At 39.7% G+C, this 15,274-nt stretch overlaps 1 pseudogene; it reads right to left on the bottom strand.

The window, feature by feature from the left end:
- Positions 1-7,581: 7,581 nt before the first annotated feature.
- Positions 7,582-8,623, bottom strand: LOC149160456 (L-type lectin-domain containing receptor kinase IV.4 pseudogene; annotated as a pseudogene).
- Between the last annotated feature and the right edge of the window lie 6,651 nt (positions 8,624-15,274).

Consider the following 15,274-nt stretch of genomic DNA (forward strand, 5'->3'; position numbering starts at 1 on the left):
TGGATGGCTCTGTCGCCTAAGCCAATCAAACCTAAGGTCTAACCATAGTAGGAGGGTCATTGGCCTATAGGCCTATATAAACTCCATTAGACTTTATGGCATATAGAATGGAGGTGTAGCAACTAAATTTAGTGAGGACATAATTGATTCAAAGAGGATATTTTGCCATGACTGAGATTTTATTGACCAAAATAAGGATCAAAGGGCATTGGATATAAGGAAAGTCGGGTCAGTTTTAGAACTAAATGATGGCATGGGGGCAAGTGATGTGGTGGGATTCAAGTGAGGCTTCCAATACATGTAGGTTGTTGGATTTTGTGAATAGAGCAACATTAATGCAATTAAACCTACAAGCGGGTGTTGGAAGGACCCATAACTCCTACCCATAGCTAATTGAAAGTTGGTGGAGGAAGATGATACTTCACAAAGTCAGTTGCATTCCATCCCCACGCAGATTGTTGATAGAGAAAATCCCATCCCTTCTAATTCAGTGCATGGAAAGCCTATGTGTATCGAAGGCCGGAAAGGGACTATGAAAATGATAGTCGATGAGAATGTATCAGTAGAATCCATATGAATTTTGTGGGGAAGACAAAGGTTAAATGTTTATTTGGATTTTTTTTTACGGAGTGGAAAGTATGATACAGTGGTTAAAATCCTCTTAGATTCCTGTTTTAGGATGTTTCCTATCATTCCACCTCCTATTCTGGGGTGGATCTATTCCTTTTTCAAGTAAATAGAGGACCCAAACAATTTTATAGAGGTATTGGAGTTGGTGGCCTAGTAGCCTCCTTATGAAGGAATGGAAATTGAATTTTGATCCTAGGAGAGAACCTATCATCTCCATGCTAGTCTATGTGATTCTAATACTCTTTCCAATGAACTTATGGTAAGAAGAAATATTAGAAACCACAGGTTGAAAAATTCACATGTTTTTTTTGCTTGGAGGAGTTTGAGGTTATAAGTTGGATAGAATATGGGCCTAGGTGTAGATCGAGGTTGACACAAAGGAAGCTCCACTTGCGGAAGTGGAATTAGTATTCATATATTTCTAATGGATGCAATGAATTGATTACTAGAACACTCAATTCTACTTCTTTAACTTTGATATAGTAGGTTATACTCTTGCTCTGTCTCATTTCCCTTCAAGACTAAAACTTCTATTTTGAAAGATCTAGAAAGCTAAGGAGTTCAAGGACATGGAGCTAAATTTTGATTAGCTGAATGAATACTAAATGGTAAGTCACATAGTGGATGGAAGGAACCCAAGTTGCTAGGTAGCCCAAGGAAGGAAAGGAGAAACTTAAGAAGTCACAACAAACTTCTCCTACTAGTAAGAAGTATATCCCTCATGTTCATGTTGATGGGAATGTAAGGTTCTTCAATGAGACTATTTTTGTGGTTTTCTCATATGAGGGTGATGTTAATTCCCGCCCCTATCCATGCATGCATCTAAATTGACCTCCTTGTAGCTAAAAATGCTCCCTCTCTCGATTCCCTCATCTATGATACTTGAGAATGTCCTTCCTCGTATTATGATCCTCTCTCAAAGAATCTCCATGGGGAAGAGTAAGATTAGTGTAGTATCACACAATGACTCTTTATATTTAGAAGGGAAAAACTTGGAGAGATTCCCCCATGTCTTTGGGTATTTTCTCCATTCTTGTGTGAAGTCAAAGGACACTGATGCTTTTGATAAGGGAATAGATTTGGAATCATCTGTGGCTTATCAAGTCGTAAGGAAATCCCATTTTTCCCTGACCTAGATATAAGTGAAAAAGGATATAAGGGTGGGCAAGAAATCCACCATTATTAGGGCCCTCAGAGTAGGGACTGCCCACTTTTCGGATCTCCCATTATCTCATTGTCATTCAATATCCATGGGGTTCGAGGTGGCCCTAAGGTATTAGTCCTTAAAAGGATGTTGAAGGATTATTCTCTCGACATCATTCTCTTACATTTTACAATGTGCTTAGGGTCAAAGGTGGTAGAATATCTTTATTCTTATTTAAAATAGTGGCCCTTTCTCATATTGGGTTCTAACGATCTATCAAGGGGACTTATCATGGCATGTGGTCCAAATATTGATATTTTATCATCTGTCTTGAAAAACTCAGGAATTATTATAGAGGTACAATCCATATATTATGATTCATCTTTCAAAATTGTTATTTTTTATGGGTTGTATGGAACAAGAAACCTTTCTACGAAAAATATGGCTTCATCTCGATATCTCATAGGGGAATATATATATATGGGGCAGTGCTAAATGTCACCCTTTTATGAAGAGATATTTTTGGATCTCACCCACATAAAGACGCTCTTAAAGGGTTTTTCTCACATCTTATAGAATTGCTCCATGTGGTGGACCTAGAACTACCCAAAATTATGCCTACCTAGAGGAATAGGAGGAAGAGAGAGGAAAGTGTGCTAAAGTGATTAGACATGTTCTTAGTCTCAAAGGCTTTACATGGTGGTCCTTAGAAATTGAGGTCTCAAGTTGGTCTTCGGGGTTTGTGAGATCATATGCCTATCCAATTTAAGCTCAACCCCTAGGATAATAAATCCTCCTCTCCATTGAATTTCAACCATGTTTGGTTAGTAGAGGAAGATTTCGAAGAATCCATCAAATAACATAGGTTTTTTGTAAATACAATAGTTCTAAGAAATTTTACATATGATCAAGGAGGTTACGAATAACTCAGATAAAAAATATGATGCATTCCTCAAGGAGACCAAGCTCAAAGTTTCCTCCATTGATACCTCGAATGCAACATGTATATTTTCAGATGAGGAGGTGGAGATATTAAAACTTCTAACAATCAAGTGACATTAGATATTAGCCATTTAAGAGGATAAGTGGAGATTAAAGTGTAAAGCTACATGGTTGACTAGTTGGACAAGAACACAAATTTTTTCCATAACTATGCTTCCCTCTGAATTATTAGAAACACCATTTGAGAAATTTCTAAGAAATATGGAGAGAGAGATAATTTTGAAGAGAAAGATGAGGTGGGTAGAGTTAATTTCATTTACATATTCCAAGATCCAATAAGATGTCTCATCAAAGAGATAGTTACTATGCTTAGGATATTTCCAAAGGTGATCAATGAAACAATGAATGAGTCTATGCAGGTAGAGATATCAAAGAAAAATATTCGATATACTTTTTTATCCATGAAGAGAGGTAAGAGCCTAGGCCATGATGGGTTTATTGCAGAATTAATTTTAGGCTATTATAAGCTCCTAAAATCAGATCTTCTTAAAATGGTGCAAGAATCTAAGAAGAGAGGGAAAATTCTACAAGCTATGAACTCCACATTTCTTCACATTATTCCAAAGAAGAAAAAATAGTAAAACTTTGATGATTTTATGTCATTTTCATGCTACAATGTGGTGTATAAGGTGATATCCAAAATCATAACAAATCATTTGAAGCCTCTTCTTGATGTCGTCATCTTGGAGGAACAATTTGGCTTTCTATTCAAGCATCAAATCTATGATGTTGTTTCTATAGCCCAAGAAGCTCTTCACTGTATCAAATCTTTAGAGATTCTCTCTGTGAATTTGAAACTAAACCTTTACAAAGCTCATGATAAGATTATAGGGACCTTTATCAAACTTAATTCTAATCCAAATGTGAATAAGTCTAGCACTGGTGAATTAGATATTGGGTTGTGCCCAATTAGCTAATTTCGTTGCTCTTATAAATGGATTGTCCTTTGGTTTCTTCGAGGCCACTAGAGGGCTAATGCAATGATTCACCATTCGTCCCTCTCTGTTCGTTCTAATAGGAGAATGATTGAGTAAGTTGATTATCAATTCTAGGAACAACAACAAGATAAATGGATTAAATATCACTCCCTTAGAATTTATGTCACATTTATTGTTTATTGATGATGTTCTACACTTTGGTGTAGGATCAACTTAGGAATTTTAGGGTATTATAAGTATTCTAAACCTATTCTGTGAAGCAATAAGTATGGAGACAAATTGGAAAAGCTAATTTGTAAGACTTTTATTTTCTAGAGGAGGATCAATCAATACCCCTCAATGAAACTCTACCATTTTCCAAACATAGTATTGATGTGGTATTGATGAAGATTTCAAATATTTTTTATTTCACTTAAACTCTTGCAACTATAAGGAATGGTTATGGATGGTTGAGAAGATCAAGGCTTGAATATCTTTATGGGTCAGTCAATGGATTTCTAGAGGAGGAAGGTTGGTTCTCTTAAAATTTATTCTTCAAACCATCCATGCTTTTTTGACATCCATAACCAAGATTCCAAAAGGCATTCTAGTAAGGATCTAGAAAAAGAGCTTTCACTTTCTTATGGTATGGAGGATGGGAGCAAGGAGGTATTCCCTTAGTTAAGTGGTTGGTGTTGGCTCAACCAAAATGCTTGGGAGGATGGGGAATTGAGAACCAAACTCGATTTAACACAACTCTTGTAGGTAAAAATATGTAGATGCTTAGATATAATACTTCTCTTTGGGGTACTATAATGAGGTAAAAGTATATGGAAGGATCCTCCTTTGATGAATGGTTTTGAAGCCCTCAAACATCAACCAAAAATGGCTTTGTGGCATGGAAAGCTCTAGTGGAGGCTTTTTCTGTTATCAAAAGGTGGGAAGTACAAAAGATATGTGATAGTAGTAAGGTAAGAATCGAGAAGGATCCTTGGCCAGGTGTAGGAAATCATTTCAAGTTTTCTAAGGAATTAGTGGATCAACTTCATGAATAAAGTATTTTCTCATGGTGAGATGCTCATAGTGAAGGGGGTCACAATTTCGGTAGACGTAATTGGAAATTAGAGGAAGATTTATATTTAATAGGAGCTGCTACAGAATATTAACATAATTGTGTGAGCCTTTTATGGTTGAACCACATCAAATTAAGTGAATAGTACCAAGATGTCCTAGTATGGTCTAAAAATTCCATTTCAACTGACTACATAGCCAAGCCAAGATACAAGGTGCTTGTGGAGGAAAATGTACAAGGTCAACAAAATTGGTGGTGGGAGCACATATGGAAGTTGCATGGCTTGTTAAAATCCAATTTTTTTCTGTAGCGTGCACTTAGTAATAAGCTTCTAACTTAGGATAATGGGATAAAGAGAGGATGGTCACGTACCAACAAATGTTCTTTGTGTAGGCAAGAGGAGAAATCATTTAGTCATCTTTCTATATCATGTTCTTATCCTGGCCTAACCTAGAGCCCGTTAGCACTTAAATTTAAGCCAAAGGCTATATGGAATGGTAACGATTTGGATTGGAGTGCCCAATCATGGATGATGGATGTAGAGGTAAGAAGCTAAGGTTCTTTCCCTTGCTAGCTTTTTTACTTTCTTTGGTGGGAATGCAACATGGCATTTTTTCAAGATAAACTAATTTTTGCTGAGGTAATTGATGAGCTAATGGAGAAGCTCATGAAGGAATGAGATGCTCACCCAAAAGGTAAAATAATAGGGTTCATGTTATGCCCATTCTGGAGTTTAATATTCCTTGGGGTTTTTTAGACAAGGCTAGTCAGGGGCATCCAACCAAGTGTGTAACTGAAGTTGTTTTCTTTCTCAACCAAAACCATTACTTCCACATTAGGTACACACCCAAGTATGGCTCCAATATAAAGGTATAATTCTCTACACTATTTATTTTGTTACATTTTAACGCATCTCATGGTTTTAATCATCTACAAGTGCTAGGAGACTCCAAGGTTGTAATAGATTAGGATACAAGAAAAGAAAAGGTGGAAGCAACTCACCTCCATCTATTGCTTTCTCAAATTCACAGTCTTAGTTAGTGTATATCATGGTCGTACTTCTCAAATATTTTGTGGGAGGGAAACCAATAGTGAGGCAAATTATCCAAAGAAACTTTAGAATGTCATGCTAATGTTTTTTTATTTATGAGTTTTATATAGGGAGCATGGAGACTATCTTCTAAATACCCAGTGATTTACATGGTGGCTATTTAAGAGATATTCAAATAGGTTTTAAGTTTTTCTTCTTAATATGAATAATTAAAACATTAAAAATGGTTTTGCATTATATTTTCATTTCATGAAAAAGATAGAAAGAAACCACTCCTATAAAGAAAAATAAAAAAAATGTGGAAATTAAAAAAAGATTCATTTTCATATAAATGTATATTACATTATCTCACCTATATTTATATATTTAAAGAAATATAATGAAAGTTATATTTGAAGTAAAGTCATTTTATGGGACAAGTCAACCACACACAAAATCATATGATTATATATACATACACACTACCATCTTTGGCACATATCTCATCCATGCCTCCCTCGACTCTTTATTTCTTCTTAATCCTTTTGCTAAAAAGATTTAACAATGTAACTGTATATATATTTATAACATGATATATCAAATTATAATATTTTAAAATATAAATAATAATATTAAAAAAAAAAACAAGAGTATAAAGCGTAAAGGCTGTTTATTTTATACTCGCACTCACATGAAATATGTATTTACATATATGGTGGGAAGAGATATCAATGTGCAAATGGATCCTACAACAAAGTAAATAAAAGTACCGTATCATTTGGTCATGGATAATCCTACTCCTTGCATCCCCATCGCCAAACTAACTTCCAGTATTGGATGGAACGTATCACCCCTGCAAAAGCTTACCGGTGATCAGACCTATTAATTTGACCTCGAAGGATCTCGAGGATTATTGAAAGTGTAACTGAGTATTCTTTCTGAAGCCGAACTGAGTATTCTTTCTGAACGGCTTCTGTTGGACGTTTCCTCAGAATTATCGCCTATATATCTAAAGAAACCTCTGGAATTACGACTCACGTTGAAAGAAGCCTTGCGGATGTCAGGAAGAGGAGCTTCGCCTTCTAGTATTGGGCAAATATGGCGCATGCCCAGCCTGCTCTCCGGATCTGGGTGAGAACACAACAACCCCAACTTCAGCACCTTCTCCATCTCGCACACATCATATCCATCCTTCCCCAGCTTTGGATCTGATGCCTCCAGCAGCCTCCCCTCCTCGTAAAGTCCCCACGCCCACTCCACCAAAATCATCTGCTCCGCGTCCTTCAACGGATCCACGGGCCTCCTCCCGCAAGCCACCTCCAACATCAGAGCCCCGAAGCTGAATACGTCAGAGCTCAGCGTAGCCTTCCCCGTGTGTATCAGCTCCGGTGCTATGTACCCCAACGTTCCCACAATATGAGTAGTCTGCGAATTCTCACTGTGATCATACAGCCGAGCGAGGCCAAAGTCTCCCAGCCGCCCATTGAGCTCCGAATCCAGCAGCACGTTGCTCAACTTGATGTCTCACCCTCTTCTCCCATTGCTCGTGCAGATACAGAATCCCAGCGGCCACGCCCTTCAGAATCACGTATCGCCGATGCCACGACAAGACTGTTGTCGAATTCCCAGGGATGAGTTTATCCAGGTTGCCGTTGGGCATGTAGTGGTAAACGATGAATAATTGCTTCTGCCTCCGGCACCAGGCCCGGAGATGAACCAGGTTCCGGTGCTATAGGCGACCCATGCTCGAGATCTCTGAAACGAAACACTTCATTCCCTCGGCAAGCTATTTCGTTATGCACTTCACTGCGACCTCTTGGCCGCTGCTGGGGAGAACACCCTTATAAACTTTCCCGAAACCCCCTTGCCCCAAAATGTTTTCGTGCCGGAACCCACTAGTGGCGATGCTCAATTCCTTGTAAGTGAGTCTATGGGGCCAGTACTCCATCTCCCATTCTTCCACCCTTTCTCCATACTTCGCTCTTATGAAAAACATGGCTGCAACTGCCACCGATAAGAGAAGCAGGGTGGCCACGGTGACACTGGCTATGATTGTCCGGTCCGGCCGTTTGGAATACATGTTCGCAAAACAAGGTAGACATGATAGACTGAGCGGAGGCACCATGCCTTGGGTGGTGAAGCTCCACGCGAGAATGTAATGATCTTGATCGATAAAGTTCCCGGTGGACGCCGCAAAGCCAACGAACATTTTCTCTTGCAGAACGTTGCCCAGATCGATTTTCAGAGATATCAGCGGCTTTTGCGGTCTCGGTGAGCCGACCAACATGATGCTAACGTTAAGGCGGCGTTGAGGATGATTGTAATCGATCCAGACCTGTATGTTCTGTCCACTCTTGAGGCTCAATCCATGGAAGCTGTCCTCCCCATTCCAATATCCGGCAGGCTTGGTCTGCACCGAGATGAGGCTGTTGATGTCTACACCTACGTGGTTGTCGTCGGGATCATTGAATTCCACACTGTTGATCGTATCGAACTCCACTGCGAATAAGTGATTGTATTGTTGGAATGTTAATTCCAACTGCAGGCAGCAGGTGGACGTGGGCAGCCGACTCAGCAGCCGTACATAACTCCAAAACCGCCAGAACAAAACCACAAACCCGCTTGAGGCTTATCGCACCGCTTTTGCATGAAAGTGGTTTCCGTATTTTCGACTCCGATACGATGTGGTGGCGACGCGTGTCACCCGCATGACATAAGCCAACGTCAAATTTCGCGCGTTATCGTTGGCGCATCTTACCTGGTTCGATATCAATCTCCGCCGTCCGATCTCCTCGCGCGTCCTCAGCCGTCGATCGCGTAAGGTGCATACGGGCCTGCAGCAAATCAATGCATTGCGTGGAGTGAAAGACTTTCTCCAGTTGACTGCCGTAGAAGAGTTATGGAATTTAATGTTTTACGTAGATCTTGGTGGAAGCCCCTTTAATAAGGTTATGGGGCATACGTCCTTTATGTTAATTTTTATATGTTTCTTTTATATATGGCTATGTAAGCCCGTGTGTAAAAAAAAAAGTGTTATTTTTTTTGTTGTGGTGTATTGTGGCTGCGGGAGCGTATAGTGATGTGCGCGTTTTTTTTGGTGATGGGTATTGTGCCTGCGCACAATTCTTTTTATGTAATGGTGTTATGTGGTGGCTGCACACAGTAGTGCAATTTTTGTAAATGCACAGCAGTGCGATAAAACAAAAAAAACAGGGATGTAATGGTTTTGCTCGCCATTGTAAAACAGAGGTGCATTGTAATGGTGTTGACCCTGTGCACGTTTTTTGTTCATGGAAATGTATTGAACGCACAGCAGTGCGAAAAGAATTTGAAAACAGGGATGTATTGTATTGGTTTGCCATCGCAAAACCAAGAGATAGCATGAGATTGTTTATGTAATACCCACAGCAGTGGAAGACCAGAAGCGAGAGAGAGACAGAGTCTCTCCAGTGAATCCCTCTTTGCACAGAGGATGAAATTGTATCAGTCCTTTTTGTTTTAAGCAATACAAATGTTTTTGTGACTGTGTAATGGACCGTTATGAGAAAATTTGTTTAAAAGGCTTCCCTGTGCAAGGGTCCTGGAAGAAATGAAACAGAGCATTGGCTCTGTGGTATTTGTTTGTTATGGTTTTGGTATTTTCCCATGAAAAAAATAAACCAACAGTGGTATCAGAGCTGGTCCAGGCTCTTTGATGGTGAAAGAGCTAGTCCAGGCTCTTTGAAGACTCAAAGAAGCTGAAGGAAGGTGTGGTTGCAGCAGTCAAACTTCTCCAGCAGTGTGAAGACTCAGCCAAAAGAGTTAAGGTATTTCTCAAAGCTTTCCTTTGTGTTACTGTTGAAGGAACAGTCAGTGATTTAAAAGAAAACACAGTCAAGTATTTAAAGCCTAGATAAGAATGGCAAGGTCAAAGAAGAAAGCCTCCAAGCCTGCTAAAAATGTGTCTCCCTCTTCTATTAAAATAGAAGACAATCTATTTGAAAGAATTCTACTTGAGGCTTCAAAGTTTAATGGAAATTTTGATATGTGGGAAATAAAAATGAGGGCTGTCTTATAGTCTCAAGGGATTGAGATCTGGGAATCAGTGATTGATGATAGCAAGAAGGATAAAGAATCCATGGAGTATGATGCAAAAGCAGCAAAGACTATCTTGAATGGACTCCCTGATTCTGTGAAGAGGAATCTAGGAAAATATACATCAGCAAAGGATATATGGGACAGACTGCATGACCTTCATGCAAAGGGAACACTGACCATGACCATCAGTGAAGAAGAAAGTTATGAACCCATCATAGAAGCTGAGAATGAGAAGCTTGACCTCATCAAGCTTCAAGTAAGAGAAAGGGATGAAGAGCTTGCCAAGCTCAAGAAGGAGCTTGATCAATGCAAGAGGAAACATCATGAAGAAGTCATATCCATGAAAAATCAGCTGAATGAAGCAAAGAATCAGGAAGACGCCTTGTCAAGTCAACTTGAACAAAGTCACAAGAGAGTGAACAAGCTTGTAGAAGAGATTGGACAGTACAAGGTAGAGGTCTCCTCCCTTAAGTCTGAACTACAAGAAGCCAGGAAGCAGGCACAAGGAGTTGAAAAGAAAATGAAGAGCAGTCAAGCAAAAGATGAAGAAATCTCCAAAATGAAGACAGATATTATCTCCTTCAAAATAGTAGCAGCTGAAGCTACTCGTAGCAAGGAAGAAATTGAGGGACAACTAGCAAAGAAAAATAATGTATGTGAAAAGTTAGAAGAGGAGATTGTCCTCCTCAGGAAGAAGGTTGAAGGGATGAACAAGATCATGAAGAGCTCTCAAGCTTTGGATGACATGCTCAGCTATCACAGATCTCCATCTGATAAATCAGGACTTGGGTATGTAGGTGAATCCTCAAACAAGAATGAAGATGCTTTAAGCAAAGGAGATGTGAAGAAGCCAGAAAGAAGTTGTGAAGCTCCTAGTTCCAGCAAAGGCAAGGAGAAAAATGAAGGCTGCAATAGAAGAAATCCTGCTCCAAGTAGAAAACCAGCTCCAAGAAGAAATGTAGCTGATGGAAAAAAGGCAAGAGGCAATGGTGATCATCAAAGGATCTCAAGGCAGCAAGGCTTCAGAAGTACATCAAGGAAACCTCCATCTCCCAGGTACCAAAGTTCATTTTTTGGTTATTGTTATGCTTGTTCAAACTTTGGTCATATGGCAAAAGACTGTAGAGCATTTCATGGAGATAGATGTTGTGGTCCCCGACAATCTCCAAGAAATAATTTCACAAGAAGAAATCATGAATTCTTATTCATGAATAAAGTTGAATGCTTCAAGTGTCATAACATTGGGCATATGGCACGTGACTGTAACTTAACATGGGCTCCTATGCAAGCTAGACCCATGCAAAAGAAGAAAGTTACACAAGTGTGGAGAAGGAAGGAAATACAATGTGAAAGTCCCTTGAGCTTTGCAACTGATCTAAGTTTCTTTTAAGAAAACTTTGCTGAAAGAAGACAAGCACACATTAAAGGGGAGCTTGTAATTTTTTTTGCTGAACTGTATTAACGGTCACTCTTTGATGAAGACCTTTTATAAGGGAAAAATATGAAGTTAAATCTGCCATAAAAGCAGAGAAGAAAAAGGGGCAGCGCTCAAATGTGAAGTGCAGCAGCGCAATAAGAAAAGTATGCAAAGCATGGAGACCCTCACAGCAGTGGGAAGATAGAACATAAAATAGCAGTTTTGAATTTTTTTTGTTATGGAGCACATGCATTGAAATGCATAGCAATGGAAGGTAGTTTCCTTCTATGTAATGTGAGAGAACATACTCACAACAGAGTGAGTACAATACACAGCAGTAAAAAAAATGTAATGTTTTTCTTCATATGCAATGCAGCATGCAAAGAAATGCATAAAGAAAAACAGGGACAACAGATTTTTAATGCACATGGGATGAATGAGAATGTGTATGGCAGCAGAAAAACGAAAGGAACTGCACAACAGTGCATTGTGTAAAAAAAATGAATGAAGACTAAGATTGTGTGAAGCAAGGGTGTAAAAAGAAAAGGCAGCAGCCCGTGTTAATTTTTTTTTGTTGTGTGGAGAATGCAACGCAAAACAGCGTGAGGATGATTTCTCTCTATGTGCAAGTAATGGAGAGTAAAGAGTTAGTGTATGGGCACACAGCAGTATGATGAAACAAAAAGCAGCCACAGTGCAAATTGCAGAGGCAACACAGCAGCAAATAAAAACCCAGGTATGACAGTCTATGGTTATGGGTATGGACAACAGTGAATATGAAAAATGCAGTAGCAAGAAGTTATGGACAGCAGCATGATGGCAAGAAGGAGAAGCACACAGCAATGCAAATAAGAAAATGCAGCAGCATGAAGTTTTTGTTGAAGAAATGAAAGGTAATGGACAGCAGCAGATGTAAAATAAATTTTTTCTTTACAGCAGTAAGTGTAAGTATAGTGAATGTGTTGTTCATTGAATTGAAATGCAACATATGCAACAGCAGTGAATGTAAGAAATGTTTACACACAGCAGTGTAAATTTGTAAGGTGGGACAGAGTAATTGTTCCAGAAAAGACAGAGTATTTTGTCTTTGAAGAATGCACAGCAATGCAGAGTTTGTAAAGAAATGTAAGAGCAGTGCAGGTGTAGACGTAGTAGCATGGAGCAGACACAGCAGTGTGGGGTAGACGCAGCAAAGAAGATGGCACAACAGTGCAGCAGAGAATATGCAACAGCATAAAAGAACATTGTAATGAGTTTGCACACACAACAGTGCAATGATTGTTTGTTTTGGAACTGCACTTGAAGCAGTCATTTGGTGAAACCCTCTATTAAAGAGGAAGGTGCTTTTCAGCACAGTGTCATGGTAAATCCCTCTATCAAGAGGATGATGCTTTTCAGCATAGTAACAGGTGAATCCCTCTGTCATGAGGAAGGTGCTCTTCAGCACATTGTAATGGTGAATCCCTCTGTCATGAGGAAGGTGCTCTTAAGCACAGTTTCAGGTTAATCCCTCTATTAAGAGGAAGACTATTTTGCTGTGTGTGGAACTGCATCAGAAGCAGTTGGTGAATCCCTCTATGCGAGGAAGATGTCTTTGTAACAGCAGTATTGGTGAATCCCTCGATGTGAGGAAGTGTTTGGGTAAGATTGAATGCCCAGCAGTTGAAATTAAAGGGGAGTGTTGGAATGTTAATTCCAACTGCAGGCAGCAGGCGGACGTGGGCAGCCGACTCAGCAGCCGTACATAACTCCAAAACCGCCAGAACAAAACCACAAACCTGCTTGAGGCTTATCGCACCGCTTTTGCATGAAAGTGGTTTCCGTATTTTCAACTCCGATACAATGTGGTGGCGACGTGTGTCACCCGCATGACATAAGACAACGTCAAATTTCGCGCGTTATCGTTGGCGCATCTTACCTGGTCCGATATCAATCTCCGCCGTCTGATCTCCTCGCGCGTCCTCAGCCGTCGATCGCGTAAGGTGCATACGGGCCTGCAGCAAATCAATGCATTGCGTGGAGTGAAAGACTTTCTCCAGTTGACCGCCGTAGAAGAGTTATGGAATTTAATGTTTTACGTAGATCTTGGTGGAAGCCCCTTTAATAAGGTTATGGGGCATACATCCTTTATGTTAATTTTTATATGTTTCTTTTATATATGGCTATGTAAGCCCGTGTGTAAAAAAAAAAGTGGTATTTTTTTTGTTGTGGTGTATTGTGGCTGCGGGAGCGTATAGTGATGTGCGCGTTTTTTTTGGTGATGGGTATTGTGCCTGCGCACAATTCTTTTTATGTAATGGTGTTATGTGGTGGCTGCACACAGTATTGCAATTTTTGTAAATGCACAGCAGTGCGATAAAACAAAAAAAACAGGGATGTAATGGTTTTGCTCGCCATTGTAAAACAGAGGTGCATTGTAATGGTGTTGACCCTGTGCACGTTTTTTGTTTATGGAAATGTATTGAACGCACAGCAGTGCGAAAAGAATTTGAAAACAGGGATGTATTGTATTGGTTTGCCATCGCAAAACCAAGAGATAGCATGAGATTGTTTATGTAATACCCACAGCAGTGGAAGACCAGAAGCGAGAGAGAGACAGAGTCTCTCCAGTGAATCCCTCTTTGCACAGAGGATGAAATTGTATCAGTCTTTTTTGTTTTAAGCAATAAAAATGTTTTTGTGACTGTGTAATGGACTGTTATGAGAAAATTTGTTTAAAAGGCTTCCCTGTGCAAGGGTCCTGGAAGAAATGAAACAGAGCATTGGCTCTGTGGTATTTGTTTGTTATGGTTTTGGTATTTTCCCATGAAAAAAATAAACCAACATGTATGGCTGCCCATTACTGGTGAGGTTAAGCAAGCCCAGATATTGGGACGGCAGAGCGCCGATGGGAGATATGTGAGGCATCATGATGAAGGCTATTCCGTGTCCGGCTTCGGCAGAAGGAGGATGCACCATGGAGAAAACAAAGGTAGTGCTAAAGGAGGAAAGCGTCTCGTTGCTTTTCATCTTCACGGGAATTGAATAGAGCGCACGGCCGAGCATGAAATGCGAATGGTTTGTGAGGGCAAGGACGGATTTGGAGCCAACGACTGAAGCATCCGCTTCCAGAATCAAGTGGGTTCCATTAAATCCGTCGAAGATGAAAGTGGTATCTTGATCATCCTCATTGGATTTTGCAGGAATGTGTGGTATGAAGTGGGAGATGAAGGCTATCAGGAGGACGCTGCGCCGTGGTATTACCATCATGAATCGTTTCTCTGGGTGGAGATATATTGATTCTCCGAAATAAATAAATAGAAGATGAGCCACACACATTGATTACAAAGGCGCTTTCAAATCTTACCACTCAATGCAATTGAAGGAAAGCGTATTGTTACCTCTGAGCAGGATTCGGAAATCTTGGTAAGAACATTGAAGGAATGCGTTTTTTATTGTAAAATTCTTAATAGTGAACTTACGAGCACGGAAGCTTCATTTGTAAAATTCTGAACAGTGAAAGAGGAATAACACGGCAATGACTTTGAATATACAAGGAATAAGAGGGAAAAAAGAAGACTTACACGCAATGACTTGGAATATATAAGACTCGTCGTACCCAGGAATGGAAAAATAATAATAGCATGGGAATGGGTCCGAAGACTTCATTCCAATATTCATGTGATGGAACTAATCTTGCTGGCCCCTCTTTGTTTTAGGGTTGAGACCACGAGGCACGTTCTCGTTGAAATTGAGTTGCAAGTCTTTGGCAGGGTTTAAATTGTTACGTCATAATTATAAAAGTAGGAGTGAAATTGCAGTTCACAAAAGTGCGTAATACTAGCCATGGTTCCAAAACGTACAAAGAGAGGTCGATATAATTATAAAAAGTAGAAGTGAAATTGCAGTTTACAAAAGTGCGGAATACTAGCAATTGTCCCAACAAATACAAAGAGAGGCTGATAGACTTATGAAGTTAGAATAATTTTATAAAAGATTTTTTTAT

The sequence above is a fragment of the Pinus tabuliformis genome, chromosome 5_2 (assembly GCF_031772625.1).
Source record: "Pinus tabuliformis cultivar Carrire ecotype Pingquan chromosome 5_2, CPIR1, whole genome shotgun sequence".
Taxonomy (NCBI): domain Eukaryota; kingdom Viridiplantae; phylum Streptophyta; class Pinopsida; order Pinales; family Pinaceae; genus Pinus; species Pinus tabuliformis.